Source organism: Schistocerca nitens, chromosome 11, assembly GCF_023898315.1.
Source record: "Schistocerca nitens isolate TAMUIC-IGC-003100 chromosome 11, iqSchNite1.1, whole genome shotgun sequence".
Taxonomy (NCBI): Eukaryota; Metazoa; Arthropoda; class Insecta; order Orthoptera; family Acrididae; genus Schistocerca; species Schistocerca nitens.
Genome location: NC_064624.1, coordinates 80,979,523 through 80,993,701, shown reverse-complemented (window position 1 = coordinate 80,993,701; position 14,179 = coordinate 80,979,523). Strand labels below are relative to the sequence as shown.

The following is a 14,179-nucleotide window of genomic DNA, read 5'->3' as shown; positions in this document are numbered from 1 at the left end:
CTGAACCCATGAGTCTCTTGGGTAACCTTGCTTCTCCCATACGTGTAACATGACCCCACCATCTAAGCCTGTTCGCCATGACTGCTACATCTATAGAGTTCATTCCCAGTTTTTCTTTGATTTCCTCATTGTGGACACCCTCCTGCCATTGTTCCCATCTACTCGTACCTGCAATCATCCTCGTTACTTTCATATCCGTAACCTCAACCTTATTGATAAGGTAACCTGAATCCACCCAGCTTTTGCTCCCATACAACAAAGTTGGTCGAAAGATTGAACAGTGCACAGATAACTTAGTCTTGGTATTGACTTTCTTCTTGCAGAAGAGAGTAGATCGTAGCTGAGCGCTCACTGCATTAGCTTTGCTACACCTTGCTTCCAGTTCTTTCACTATGTTGCCATCCTGTGAGAATATGCATCCTAGGTACTTGAAACCGTCCACCTGTTCTAACTTTGTTCCTCCTATTTGGCACTCAATCCGTTTATATCTCTTTCCCACTGACATTACTTTCGTTTTGGAGATGCTAATCTTCATACCATAGTACTTACATTTCTGATCTAGCTCTGAAATATTACTTTGCAAACTTTCAATCGAATCTGCCATCACAACTAAGTCATCTGCATATGCGAGACTACTTATTTTGTGTTCACATATCTTAATCTCGCCCAGCCAGTCTACTGTTTTCAACATATGATCCATAAATAATATGAACAACAGTGGAGACAGGTTGCAGCCTTGTCTTACCCCTGAAACTACTCTGAACCGTGAACTCAATTTACCGTCAACTCTAACTGCTGCCTGACTATCTATGTAAAGACCTTTAATTGCTTGCAAAAGTTTGCCTCCTATTCCATAATCTCATAGAACAGACAATAGCTTCCACCAAGGAACCCGGTCATATGCCTTTTCTACATCTATAAAGCATAGATACAATTCCCTGTTCCACTCGTAACACTTCTCCATTATTTGCCGTAAGCTAAAGATCTGGTCCTGACAACCTCTAAGAGGCCTAAACCCACACTGATTTTCATCCAATTTGACCTCAACTAATACTCGCACTTTCCTTTCAACAATACCTGAGAAGATTTTACCCACAACACTGATTAAAGAGATACCTCTGTAGTTGTTACAATCTTTTCTGTTTCCATGTTTAAAGATTGGTGTGATTACTGATTTCGTCCAGTCTGATGGAACCTGTCCCGACTCCCATGCCATTTCAATTATCCTGTGTAGCCATTTAAGACCTGACATTCCACTGTATTTGATGAGTTCCAACTTGATTTCATCCACCCCAGCCGCTTTATTGCACTGCAATCTATTGATTGGTTTAAGAATCATGAAAGAAGGTTGTATACATGGAAGAACCCTGGAAATACTAAAAGGTATCAGATAGATTATATAATGGCAAGACAGAGGTTTAGGAACCACGTTTTAAACTGAGAGACATTTCCGGGGGCAGATGTTGACTCTGACCACAATCTATTGGTTATGAACTGTAGATTAAAACTGAAGAAACTGCAAAAAGTTGGGAATTTAAGGAGATGGGACCTGGATAAACTGAAAGAACTAGAGGTTGCACAGAGTTTCAGGGAGAGCATAAGGGAACAATTGACAGGAATGGGAGAACGAAATACAGTAGAAGAAGAATGGGTAACTTTGAGGGATGAAATAGTGAAGGCAGCAGAGGATCAAATAGGTAAAAAGATGAGGGCTAGTAGAAACCCTTGGGTAACATAAGAAATATTGAATTTAATTGATGAAAGAAGAAAATATAAAAACGCAGTAAATGAAGCAGGCAAAAAGGAATACAAACGTCTGAAAAATGATATCGACAGGAAGTGCAAAATGGCTAAGCAGGGTTGGCTAGAGGACAAATGTAAGGACATAGAGGCTTATCTCACTAGGGGTAAGATAGATACTGCGTACAGGAAAATTAAAGAGACCTTTGGAGAAAGGAGAACCACTTGCATGAATATCAAGAGCTCAGATGGAAACCAAGTTCTAAGCAAAGAAGGGAAAGCAGGAAGTTGGAAGGAGTATATAGAGGGTCTATACAAGGGCGATGTACTTGAGGACAATATTATGGAAGTGGAAGAGGATATAGATGAAGATGAAATGGGAGATATGATACTGCGTGAAGAGTTTGACAGAGCACTGAAAGACCTGAGTCGAAACAAGGCCCCCGGAGTAGACAACATTCCATTAGAACTACTGACAGCCTTGGGAGAGCCAGTCCTGACAAAACTCTACCATCTCGTGAGCAAGATGTATGAGACAGGCGAAATACCCTAAGACTTCGAGAAGAATATAATAATTCCAATCCCAAAGAAAGCAGGTGTTGACAGATGTGAAAATTACCGAACTATCAGTTCAATAAGTCACAGCTGCAAAATACTAACGCGAATTCTTTACAGACGAATGGAAAAACTGATAGAAGCTGACCTCGGGGAAGATCAGTTTGGATTCCGTAGAAATGTTGGAACACGTGCGGCAATACTGACCCTACGACTTATCTTAGAAGAAAGATTAAGGAAAGGCAAACCTACGTTTCTAGCATTTGTAGAATTAGAGAAAGCTTTTGACAATGTTGATTGGAATACTCTCTTTCAAATTCTAAAGGTGGCAGGGGTAAAATACAGGGAGCGAAAGGCTATTTACAATTTGTACAGAAACCAGATGGCAGTTATAAGAGTCGAGGGGTATGAAAGGGAAGCAGTGGTTGGAAAGGGAGTGAGGCAGGGTTGTAGCCTATCCCCGATGTTATTCAATCTGTATATTGAGCAAGCATTAAAGGAAACAAAAGAAAAGTTCGGAGTAGGTATTAAAATCCATGGAGAAGAAATAAAAACTTTGAGGTTCGCCGATGACATTGTAATTCTGTCAGAGACAGCAAAGGACTTGGAAGAGCAGTTGAACAGAATGGACAGTGTCTTGAAAGGAGGATATAAGATGAACATCAACAAAGGCAAAACAAGGATAATGCAATGTAGTCAAATTAAGTCGGGTGATGCTGAGATTAGATTAATTAGATTAGGAAATGAGACACTTAAAGTAGTAAAGGAGTTCTGCTATTTGGGGAGCACAATAATTGATGATGGTCAAAGTAGAGAGGGTATAAAATGTAGACTGGCAATGGCAAGAAAAGCATTTCTGAAGAAGAGAAATTTGTTAACATTGAGTATTGATTTAAGTGTCAGGAAGTCGTTTCTGAAAGTATTTGTATGGAGTGTAGCCATGTATGGAAGTGAAACGTGGAGGATAAATTATTTGGACAAGAAGAGAATAGAAGCTTTCGAAATGTGGTACTACAGAAGGATGCTGGAGATTAGATGGGTAGATCACATAACTAATGAGGAGGTATTGAATAGAATTGGGGAGAAGCGGAGTTTGTGGCACAACTTGACAAGAAGAAGGGACCGGTTGGTAGGACATGTTCTGAGGCATCACGGTATCACCAATTTAGCATTGGAGGGCAGCATGGAGGGTAAAAATTGTAGAGGGAGACCAAGAGATGAATACAGTAAGCAGATTCAGAAGGATGTAGGTTGCAGTAAGTACTGGGAGATGAAGAAGCACAGGATAGAGTGGCATGGAGAGCTGCATCAAACCAGTCTCAGGACTGAAGACTACAACAACAACAACAACAACAACATCTATTGACCATTTTCTCTACTTCCTCAAATGTGATCTCCTATTTCCACAATCATTCCTATCCCACTGTACATCGAAATCTGAAACATTACTGATCATATTTTCACCTACATTGAGCAACTCTACAAAATATTCCCTCCATCTGCCCAAGGCATCAACAGGATTCACCAGCAGTTTTCCTGACCTGTCCAAAATACTTGTTATTTCCTTCTTACCTCCCTTTCGAAGACTGCGAATTACACTCCAGAATGATTTTCCAGCAGCTTGACCCAAAATCTCCAACCTTGGCTGCTGCAATTATCAGTTTGGCTTTGTTTCTTTCTTCAACATAACTTTCTCTTGCAACATAACTTTCCCTTCCAGCAGTATCTCCTCAAAAACTGTTCAGCAAACATTGCTGCACCTGGGCCTCTGCATCAGATGCCTGGTTCATGTCCCCGTGCTGACTGCTCTTCATCGGTGTCGAAGGCTGGAATTTGCGTGCGAATACTGCAACTGGAACACTGAGTGGCAGCGGGTGGTCTTTTCAGATGAATCACACTTTATGCTCCACTGGAAAGACGGATGGATGTTAGCACGTACAGAGTTAAACATCTGAAAGAAACCACCCTGCAATCAGGAGAGAGCCTTATGGTCTGGGGAATGTTTTCATGGCATTCCCTGGGTGTTTTTCTCATTCTGGAAGGCACAAAAGATCAACACAAGTATGCATCTACCCCTGCGGACCATGTCCACTCCTACATGTGTTTTATTTTCCCTCTGCATTACGGCATCTACCAGTAGGAAAATGCAACGTGTCACACAGCTCACAGTGTACGTGCACGGTTCAAAGGACACCTTTACTGTACTCCCCTTTCCACCAAACTCTCAAGATTTAAACCTAATCGAGGATCTACATCTACATTTATACTACGCAAGCCACTCAACAGTGTGTGGCAGAGGACACTTTATGTGCCACTGTCATTACCTCCCTTTTCTGTTCCAATCGCGTATGGTTCGCAGGAAGAACGACTGCCGGAAAGCCTCTGTGCACGCTCTAATCTCTAATTTTACGTTCGTGATCTCCTCGGGAGGTATAAGTAGGGGGAAGCAATATATTCGATACCTCATCCAGAAACGCATGCTCTCGAAACCTGGACAGCCAGCTACACCGCGATGCAGAGCGGCTCTCTTGGAGAGTCTGCCACTTGAGTTTGTTAAATATCTACGTAACGCTATCACGGTTACCAAATAACCCTGTGACGAAACACGCCGCTCTTCTTTGGATCTTCTCTATCTCCTGTGTCAACCCGACCTGGTACGGATCCCACTCTGATGAGCAATACTCGAGTGTAGGTCGAACGAGTGTTTTGTAAGCCACCTCCTTTGTTGATGGACTACATTTTCTAAGGACTCTCCCAATGAATCTCAGCCTGGTACCTGCCTTACCAACAATTAATTTTATATGATCATTCCATTTCAAACGTTCCGCACGCATACTCCCAGATATTTTACAGAAGTAACTGCTAACAGTGTTTGTTCCGCTATCATATAATCATACAATAAAGGATCCTTCTTTCTTATATGTGGGATCACCTTGGCATAGCTTCACATCCCTGGAGGTACCTCACAGAACCTCAGTGACACACTTCCTGCACATCTCACAGCCAAGCTGCAAAAAATGGTTCTTCAGGCTTGTGACAGATGGTCACATTAATGTGACTGGACAGTGTATAATACTCCCACTGCAAATGAATGTGTGCCGTGCAATTTCTAGCCCATTACAAACCTTTCTAACCACCTTGGCAGCATGTACGTCAATTTTGCCAATTATTTCACTCTTTCTTCTCATTTAGCCTCACAAGGTTAAATTAACTCTTTTCTAGGACTCTCCACAACAGAAAATTGTTAAGAACTGAACTTGGAACCTACAGTCCAATACGGAAGCATCCGATTACGCCCGTCTGCTTTGACCCATGACGTCACAAATATGGCAGAAACGACTGTAAACCACGATTCCAATATGGTACATATAAAGTCGTTACGTACACATTATGAGGACGAAAATACATCGAAAAACAAACACACACACTTTCCACAAAAAACCTAATGACACTAACGGGACAAACGCGGAAAAATGGGGTGTTTTTGGGTGGGGGAAAACTAAATACAAACAAAGTTAGACACCCATCCCCATACAAAACCACACAAAACGATCAAAAAAACCAACATCACAAAACTCTCCAAATACCACTAAACACATCATCTGGAATCGGACACTTCCCTTGACCTATACAGCTCAACAATAGCTTCCAATCCCATAAATTAGGATCACACACTTCCCTTGGCAGCTTCCAATCCCATAAATTAGGTACAAACACTTCCCTTGGCCTATATAGCTTAAAAACATCTCCAGATACCAACATACACAGCCACACATTGGGATCGAACACTTCCCTTGACCTGCGCAGCGTTAATTTTATCCGTCATATCCATTCCTGAACAAAAACAACAACCGATTAATTTTACTAAAATTACCACACGACGTACAGATACAACACTAAATTAACCTTGACACAAAATCGTTAACTCACTGAAACGAATTCCACTACAAACACAGCTGACACTCGAACAATTCTTGATAATGAGCAAATGTGAACTGAGCCCATTACACCACACAAACGAAAACCCTGAACATACCACCAGAGAGCACAACAAAACACAAAACGACGACATCTACAAACACGCCACACTCACAAACCAAACTCCACGGCGTCATGACGTCACACACATCAACACCCTTACGTCACGGGTCAAAGCCGACGCATGGGATCGGATGCTTCTGTCGACCCCAATTACGCTAACAACTAAATGAGTGGGTTGGTCGTGGGGAAACTACTGTTAACTACACACATCTTTATGCTGCTAATCTATCAAGTAATTGCATTTTCTTTCCAGCTGTTATCTGTGGATGCACTGGGTTACTCCACAATGTGATACTAACAGAGAAAACAGTGTGAAAATAAGCAAAGTAAATGAGATTTTGTATTTCAGTGTAAAGAGCAGTGGAGATTATTCTTGGAGTCAAGTTACTTATCATGTCATTTAATTTCTGTTTAACAGGATGTTACAGAGGCAGAAATTATTAAATTTCTTTAGATGTTGAGATAGGGTCAGAGCACAAAATTTTCAACACAAACGTTAACACAACAATCAAAATTATGTACAGTGGGGTAAGACAGGTATGAACAGCATTTTAATAAATACATCATTAACTAACAATAATATATATCCAGAAAATGTCGTATGTGTTGTACAATCACAAATAATACTACACTATATAGCCTGAGGTCTAGATTAGGTTGAAAGGTAATAAGTATGTTGTGGGTTGGTGTGGCTAATGAATATGTCACACAATAAGAAGCTTTACTGCAGAATGAAGATTGTGGTGACAGACAGATACGTAGCATTGGCCAAGGTCTAGGTTATGTTGGAAGGTTATAATTTGTTTGTGATTTGGTGAAGCCAAAACAATGTGAATGTAAAATAATGCTTTGTCTTGGAATATGTAACGGATTTTGCACTGTCCAAAAAACAGCAAAGCACCAGGAACTGAAGGAATAACTGCAAAACTGTTGAAAAATGGGGGAATTGGTCTCCATAAACTTACCACGCAGATATAAAATCACGAAAGAATCCCAGAAGAGTGGATCTTGGGTGTACTCCAACAAGACATAAGGAAGTACGCAAAATTTGTTTGAATTACTGAGGAATCACTCTGCTATGTGTAACCTATAAGATTCTCTCTAATATTATATAACTATAAAAAAAATCCGTATTTTGCTTATTTTCATTCTATTATGTTGTATCGGATCATATTCTGGGGTAACTCATCGAACCACGCAAAAGTTTTGAGAGTGAAGAAGCGTGTATTAAGACTCATTTGTGGTGAACATTCAAGAACATCATGTAGAAATCTGTTCAATGAACTGGGTATTATAATCACTGCTTCTCAGTATATTTATTTATTAATGAAATTTATTGCAAATAATGTGTGTGTATTTCCAACTAATAGCTGAATACATAGTATCAATACTAGGAATACGAACAATCTACACTCATGTTCATAAATTAAGGATGATGCTTCTACATGGTGAAACAATGGTCTGGTGGGTGGTTTGCAGGTTTAAATCACCTTGACCATGCAGTGCATTTGAACTGCGGTTGTCTTATGGTGGCGCTGGCAGCAGTCCACATACACAGAGGTGTGTGCTGCATGTCAGAGTAAGGTGCAGCGAGTAAGTATGCAGACGTTTTCAGACATGCTAATGGTGACTATGTGTTGAAAACGGCTCAAAGAACACATATTGATGACATTATGAGGGTTAGAATACTAGGGCAACTGCAGGCTGGTCAAACACAGCAGGTAGTAGCACGGGCCCTCCATGTGCCATGAAGTGTGATCTCAAGAATATGGCAATGATTCCAGTAGACAGGAAATGTGTCCAGGCACTACAATACTGGACGTCCACAGTGTACAACACCACAAGAAGTGGCAGGCGGCCATGGAGTACTGCAGGTAGCCTTGCTTGGAACCTTACCGCAGCCACTGGAACAGTTGTCTCCAGACACACAGTCTACAGACAACTGAACAGACACGGTTTATTTGCCCGGAGACCTGCAAGGTGTATTCCACAAACCATCGGTCACAGGAGAGCTCGTAAAGCCTGGTGTCAAGAACACAGTACATGGTCATTGGAACAGTGGTCCCAGGTTATGTTCACGGACGAGTCAAGGTATAGTCTGAACAGTGATTCTCGCCAGGTTTTCATCTGGCATGAACCAGGAACCAGATACTAGCCCTTTAATGTCCTTGAAAGGGACCTTTATGGAGGTCGTGGTTTGATGGTGTGGGGTGGGATTATGATTGGTGCACGTACACACTTGTATGTCTTTGACAGAGAAACTGTAACACGTCAGGTACATTGGGACATCATTTTGCACCAGTATGTCCGCCTTTTCAGGAGTGCAGTGGGTCCCACCTTCCTCCTGATGGAAGTTAACGCACGGCCCCACCGAGCTGCCAGCATGGAGGAGAGTACCTTGAAACAGAAGATATCAGGCGAATGGAGTGACCTGCCTGTTCTCCAGACCTAAACCCCATTGAGCATGTCTGGGATGCTCTCGGTCGACGTATGGCTGCACGTCTTCAAACCCCTACGACACTTCAGGAGCTCCGACAGGCACTGGTGCAAGAATGGGAGGCTATACCCCGGCAGCTACTCGACCATCTGATCCAGAGTATGCCAACCCATTGTGCTGCCTGTGTACGTGTGCACGGCGATCATAACCCATATTGATGTCGGGGTACATGCGCAGGAAACCGTGGCATTTTGTAGCACATGTGTTTTGGGATGGTGTTCTCAACCTATCACCAATACCGTGGACTTACAGATTGGTGTCGTGTGTGTTCCCTATGTGCTTATGCTATTAGCGCCAGTTTTGTGTAGTGCCACATTGTGTGGCACCACATTCTGCAATTATCCTTAATTTACGAGCATGAGTGTACATGAAGACCTAAGTCACTTACTTTGGTACAAAAAGGGGTCCAATATTAAGGAAAACACATTTTCAATCAATTGCCAGCAACCATTAAAAACTTGCTTTCGGATACAGTAGAGTTTATACAGAGTATGAAAGACTTGTTGATAGGAAATTCCTTCTACATTACAAATGTATATCTTGATAGGGACTGTTAGACCAACTTATGTAAAAATCTCTGTTACATTTCAGTTTTGACAGCACTTGGTCACAACAGTCAATATTAGGTATGTTGCATATGATAGATTTATTAAAAGTGCATAAATATGTTTCATTCTGACAGTGTATTAATTCTGTAAATATTAGCTGTTCCATTTTACTATAATGTTTTCACATATTTTGACAGTCTCGTGACTCATGATCTGGGAAGTGAATGTTATATTAAATGTTCCATGTTGTTTTTATGTTATACTTTTTGACATGTTCCACACTCATTAGAGACATCTCATGTTTGGGCCTATGGAACAAACACCAAATCTAATCTAAAACAGGTTAGTCCACATGCAGAAGATATTTTGGGAGAATATCTGTGTGAATATTGGTATAGTAGGTCAACAACAGATCAGATATTTATACTGAGGCAAACACACGAAAAGGCATACGATTATAATATTGAGCTTCATAACCCCTTTATAGACTTCAAGCAGGCCTTCGAAAGTCTTGATAGGGCAGAAATGCTGACTGATTTGCTACTGCTTGGTATACCATTTAAGTATGTTTCAATTACCCTAGCAACATTGGCTAGTTCCAAGGCTGCAATGCAAGTGGTTGACGAACTCATTAAATTGTTTATTAGTAAAGGAGTCAGACAAGGGGACACCCTCTCTAAAATGCTTTTTAATCTGACTCTTGAAGCAACCATTCAGAAGCTTCATATATCTGGTTACTTAGGCACAAAGTAAAGCCAGATGGGGGCATATGTTGATGATGTAGCAATTATTAGCAAAAGAAGAGTTTCAGTAGAAAGAGCAATATGTGAGCTGAAAGAAGTGACACTACATAGAGGCCTCAACCTCGCTACAAAGAATTTTTTACAGTATCATTTTTAATATTTATATTGGGGTACACTAAACGAAAACGTAATAGAAAGGTTTGGGACAGTGTGTTAAAAACAAATACCTTGGGAAATTCTAAATTCCAAGGAAACAACAGTTTAGAAATCATTAATAACGTAACACTCAATATGTTGACTTTGTTAGTTGAGTTAGCCACAGAGTCATTGTAACATTTAAAACCAAATACTTTTTTAAAATCTGAATGGGCGGAAAAGTACGAGATATGTTGATTCATTTATGATTCAGATCGAAGTCGCGTTTTTGTTTCCGTAATTCAATGAAAATGAGTGGTGTTTTGACACATTAATAGGTTTGAAACGGGGCTGTTCCGTTTTATTATCATTTGTTTCCAAACTAATGACATTTAACATGAGATTTCTAAATTCGTACTGTCAAAGACCGACTTGTGTGTGTGTTCAAAACGTGGTTCAAAATAATACCCATGGCAACAGAAAAGAAGTTGTAAACTACTGTATGTCGGTCCACACGTAACGATTGGTCACTAAGTGACAACTCTAAAATGTACAGTAATGAGGTGTACACTAAATGAAGTCCTGCATTGTGGCATAAATTCGAACTGCATAATTATTCGTGGCGTTCACTTCCTCCAGATTTCTCTTCCACACAGCCCTTAACAAACATTAATATTAACAGATATAACTGTGACAGCACAATTAAGATTACGTAAGTTTTTCTTATCTTTGTTTTCGCTCTCACCATTCATTTCTGAAGCCCAATTCAGAGAAATCTATGGCAAGACCCGACGGAAAAGAACACCGGCACGGATTTTCCCATTTGCACGCACGCTTCTTGTTCTTCAGAGAATCACAAGGCACAAAAAATACCGAGAGACAGGCACTCAAAGCTAAAAAATAGGCAGTTTCGCGCAACAACATATTCGCCGAGGACAGACTGGCCTGGACTACTCCCCGTAAAAAACAAACATTACACCTGCGAATCACGAGATCAACAGATGACAAAAGAGCAACGATATTTGCGGGCACTGAACAAAAACATGGGAAAAGCGATGATGTTTTTGAATGTAAACAAGTGTCCGAAATAACCCTTTCTGTTTCTTGTGAATGTTTTATGCTATGAGATATTATTTATTTGTAAATGTTACACAATTTTTTCTTACACGTGAAGAAACTTGTCAAATGCGTGCCTGTAGTTTGTCCTGGCTTCTCTGTTATAATTAGTCGACGCTGTCATGAGAGTTTTAAGAGGAATACAGCTGTTGACGCGCAAACCTTCAGTGTACTTGTGTGTTATAAACGACGAACACAAAAAATATAAAAAGATGTCTTTCTGTGGAATGCTACTTAAAAATAAAATTGAATCACGCTCATGTTGTGCACAGATGCTTTTAAGAAACTGCACCGTCATTAACTTTAATTCCATTGCCTCCAATCTTTAGAGGAATCAGGGAAGTTCTCTACACCAGATACTTATCAACAGCCTACAGCGTAAAATGCTATCTCTATAACAGCTTATAGCTTTACTTGTTAAAGAAAAAAAAACAATAATATAAAGTGCTAGTTACACTTCTTCAATTTCACCCATATCTCTTTAATAACCTACCCTAATCAACAATAAACCTAGAGTGTTGTAGTATCTTAAATGGGGTAAGGAATTACTCAAGAAGTAATTGCTTAACCTTAAACCATACGAAAATAAGTCTAATGTACTTTCATTCATTTGGTCCATATGATCTGATATTAAACAGTGTGCTACAGATGTTGGACAAAATATATTAATATGTATTGCAGCATGTTTATTTAAAGGTTTACTTAACTGAGTGGGTGACGTGTTACACATCAACATAACTAGCAAGTTTTCTGTTCTAAGTATTCTTTTTATATAAAGTAAAAATAGTGACAACAAATAAGGCTTCATGGCTTCACAAAGCTGTTTATTGTCTTGAAAAGGCTTTATACATTTGGGAAGCTTTTTGACAAGGTTGTGTGTTGGTAACACATGCAGGTTAGAGTTTGTTCTAGTGATGTTTGTGAATTTCTCTGTTTTCTTTAAGTCTGCATTAGTTGGTACTGTGTGGTCTTCTAAGGATTTTACTATCTTGAGAACATCTAACCAAAGCAATGCTAGGATCTACAGGTTACAGAAAATGGGTTTGCAAAAGTCTTTAGTTTTGTTTCCATTAATGATGCTCATGGCTCTCTTCTGGATTCCAAAAGTGCTGAGGACAGCTTGAAAATTATCACGGAATATTATACCATTTTTTTAGGCCAGCCTGTATGCATGCACTTATTAGGCTGCTGATTTCTTGCTGTTGCAAGCTTGCAGCGCACACAGTGCATTGATCAGTATATTTATTCCATAATTGGTTATTTTATAATATCAGTCCCAGGTATTTTAATTCAGTGTTAGTTGGTTGGTTATATATCGTTAAAAGTGGTTGAGAGGGGCTTGTGTTGCATGTGGAAGCTCGTGGAAATAGTACTGAGCCCTGAGGCACACCTTGATTAACAGTTTTACTGCGAGATAATCAATTACTGAACTGAGTTGTTTGTGGGTGTATGTATTTAAGTGTGTGTTATTGTTTAAGAATGAAGTATTCCATTTGTAAGTCCTCCGGTACCATACTGTTCAATTTCTTTCAGTAATGCTTTTGTGATCCACTGTGTCAAAAGGCTTTGACAGATAATGAAATATACTTATAGTGGGTTGTTTTGTATCTAGTTGTTGTTGTTGTGGTCTTCAGTCCTGAGACTGGTTTGATGCAGCTCTCTATGCTACTCTATCCTGTGCAAGCTTCTTCATATCCCAGTACTTACTGCAATCTACATCCTTCTGAATCTGCTTAGTGTATTCATCTCTTGGTCTCCCTCTACGATTTTTACTCTCCGCGCTGCCCTCCGATACTAAATTGGTGATCCCTTGATGCCTCAGAACATGTCCTACCAATTGGTCCCTTCTTCTTGTCAAGTTGTGCCACAAACTCCTCTTCTCCCCAATTCTATTCAATACCTCCTCATTAGTTATGTGATCTACCCATCTAATCTTCAGCATTCTTCTGTAACACCACATTTCGAAAGCTGCTATTCTCTTCTTGTCCAAACTATTTATCATCCACGTTTCACTTCCATACATGGCTACACTCAATACAAATACTTTCAGAAACGACTTCCTGACACTTAAATCAATACTCGATGTTAACAAATTTCTCTTCGTCAGAATCGCTTTCCTTGCCATTGCCAGTCTACATTTTATATCCTCTCTACTTGCTCCCCAAATAGCAAAACTCCTTTACTACTTTAAGTGTCTCATTTCCTAATCTAATACCCTCAGCATCACCCAATTTAATTCGACTACATTCCATTATCCTCATTTTGCTTTTGTTGATGTTCATCTTATACCCTCCTCTCAAGACACTGTCCATTCTGTTCAACTGCTCTTCCAAGTCCTTTGCTGTTTCTGACAGAATTACAATGTCATTGCCGGACAGAATTACAATGTTATCGGCGAACCTCAAAGTTTTTATTTCTTCTCCATGGATTTTAATACCTACTCCGAACTTTTCTTTTGTTTCCTTTACTGCTTGCTCAATATACAGACTGAATAGCATCGGGGAGAGGCTACAACCCTGTCTCACTCCCTTCCCAACCACTGCTTCCCTCTCATGTCCCTCGACTCCTATAATCGCCATCTGGTTTCTGTTCAAATTGTAAATAGCCTTTCCCTCCCTCTATTTTACCGCCGCCACCTTCAGAATTTGGAAGAGAGTATTCCAGTCAACATTGTCAGTCTACAAATGCTAGAAACGTAGGTTTGCCTTTCCCTAATCTTTCTTCTAAGATAAGTCGTAGGGTCAGTATTGCCTCACGTGTTCCAACATTTCTACGGAATCCAAACTGATCTTCCCCGAGGTCGG

The 14,179-nt window shown here is 40.2% G+C and overlaps 1 protein-coding gene across 1 annotated transcript in view; it reads right to left on the bottom strand.

Annotated features, from left to right (window-relative positions):
* LOC126212949 (cation-dependent mannose-6-phosphate receptor-like) overlaps nt 1–4,016 on the bottom strand; it is a 125,522-nt gene extending 121,506 nt beyond the window's left edge. Inside the window, exon 1 of the mRNA XM_049940467.1 lies at nt 3,868–4,016. The gene's annotated coding sequence lies outside the window, so the exon portion shown is untranslated. The remainder of the gene's footprint in view (nt 1–3,867) is intronic.
* Nucleotides 4,017–14,179: the final 10,163 nt, after the last annotated feature.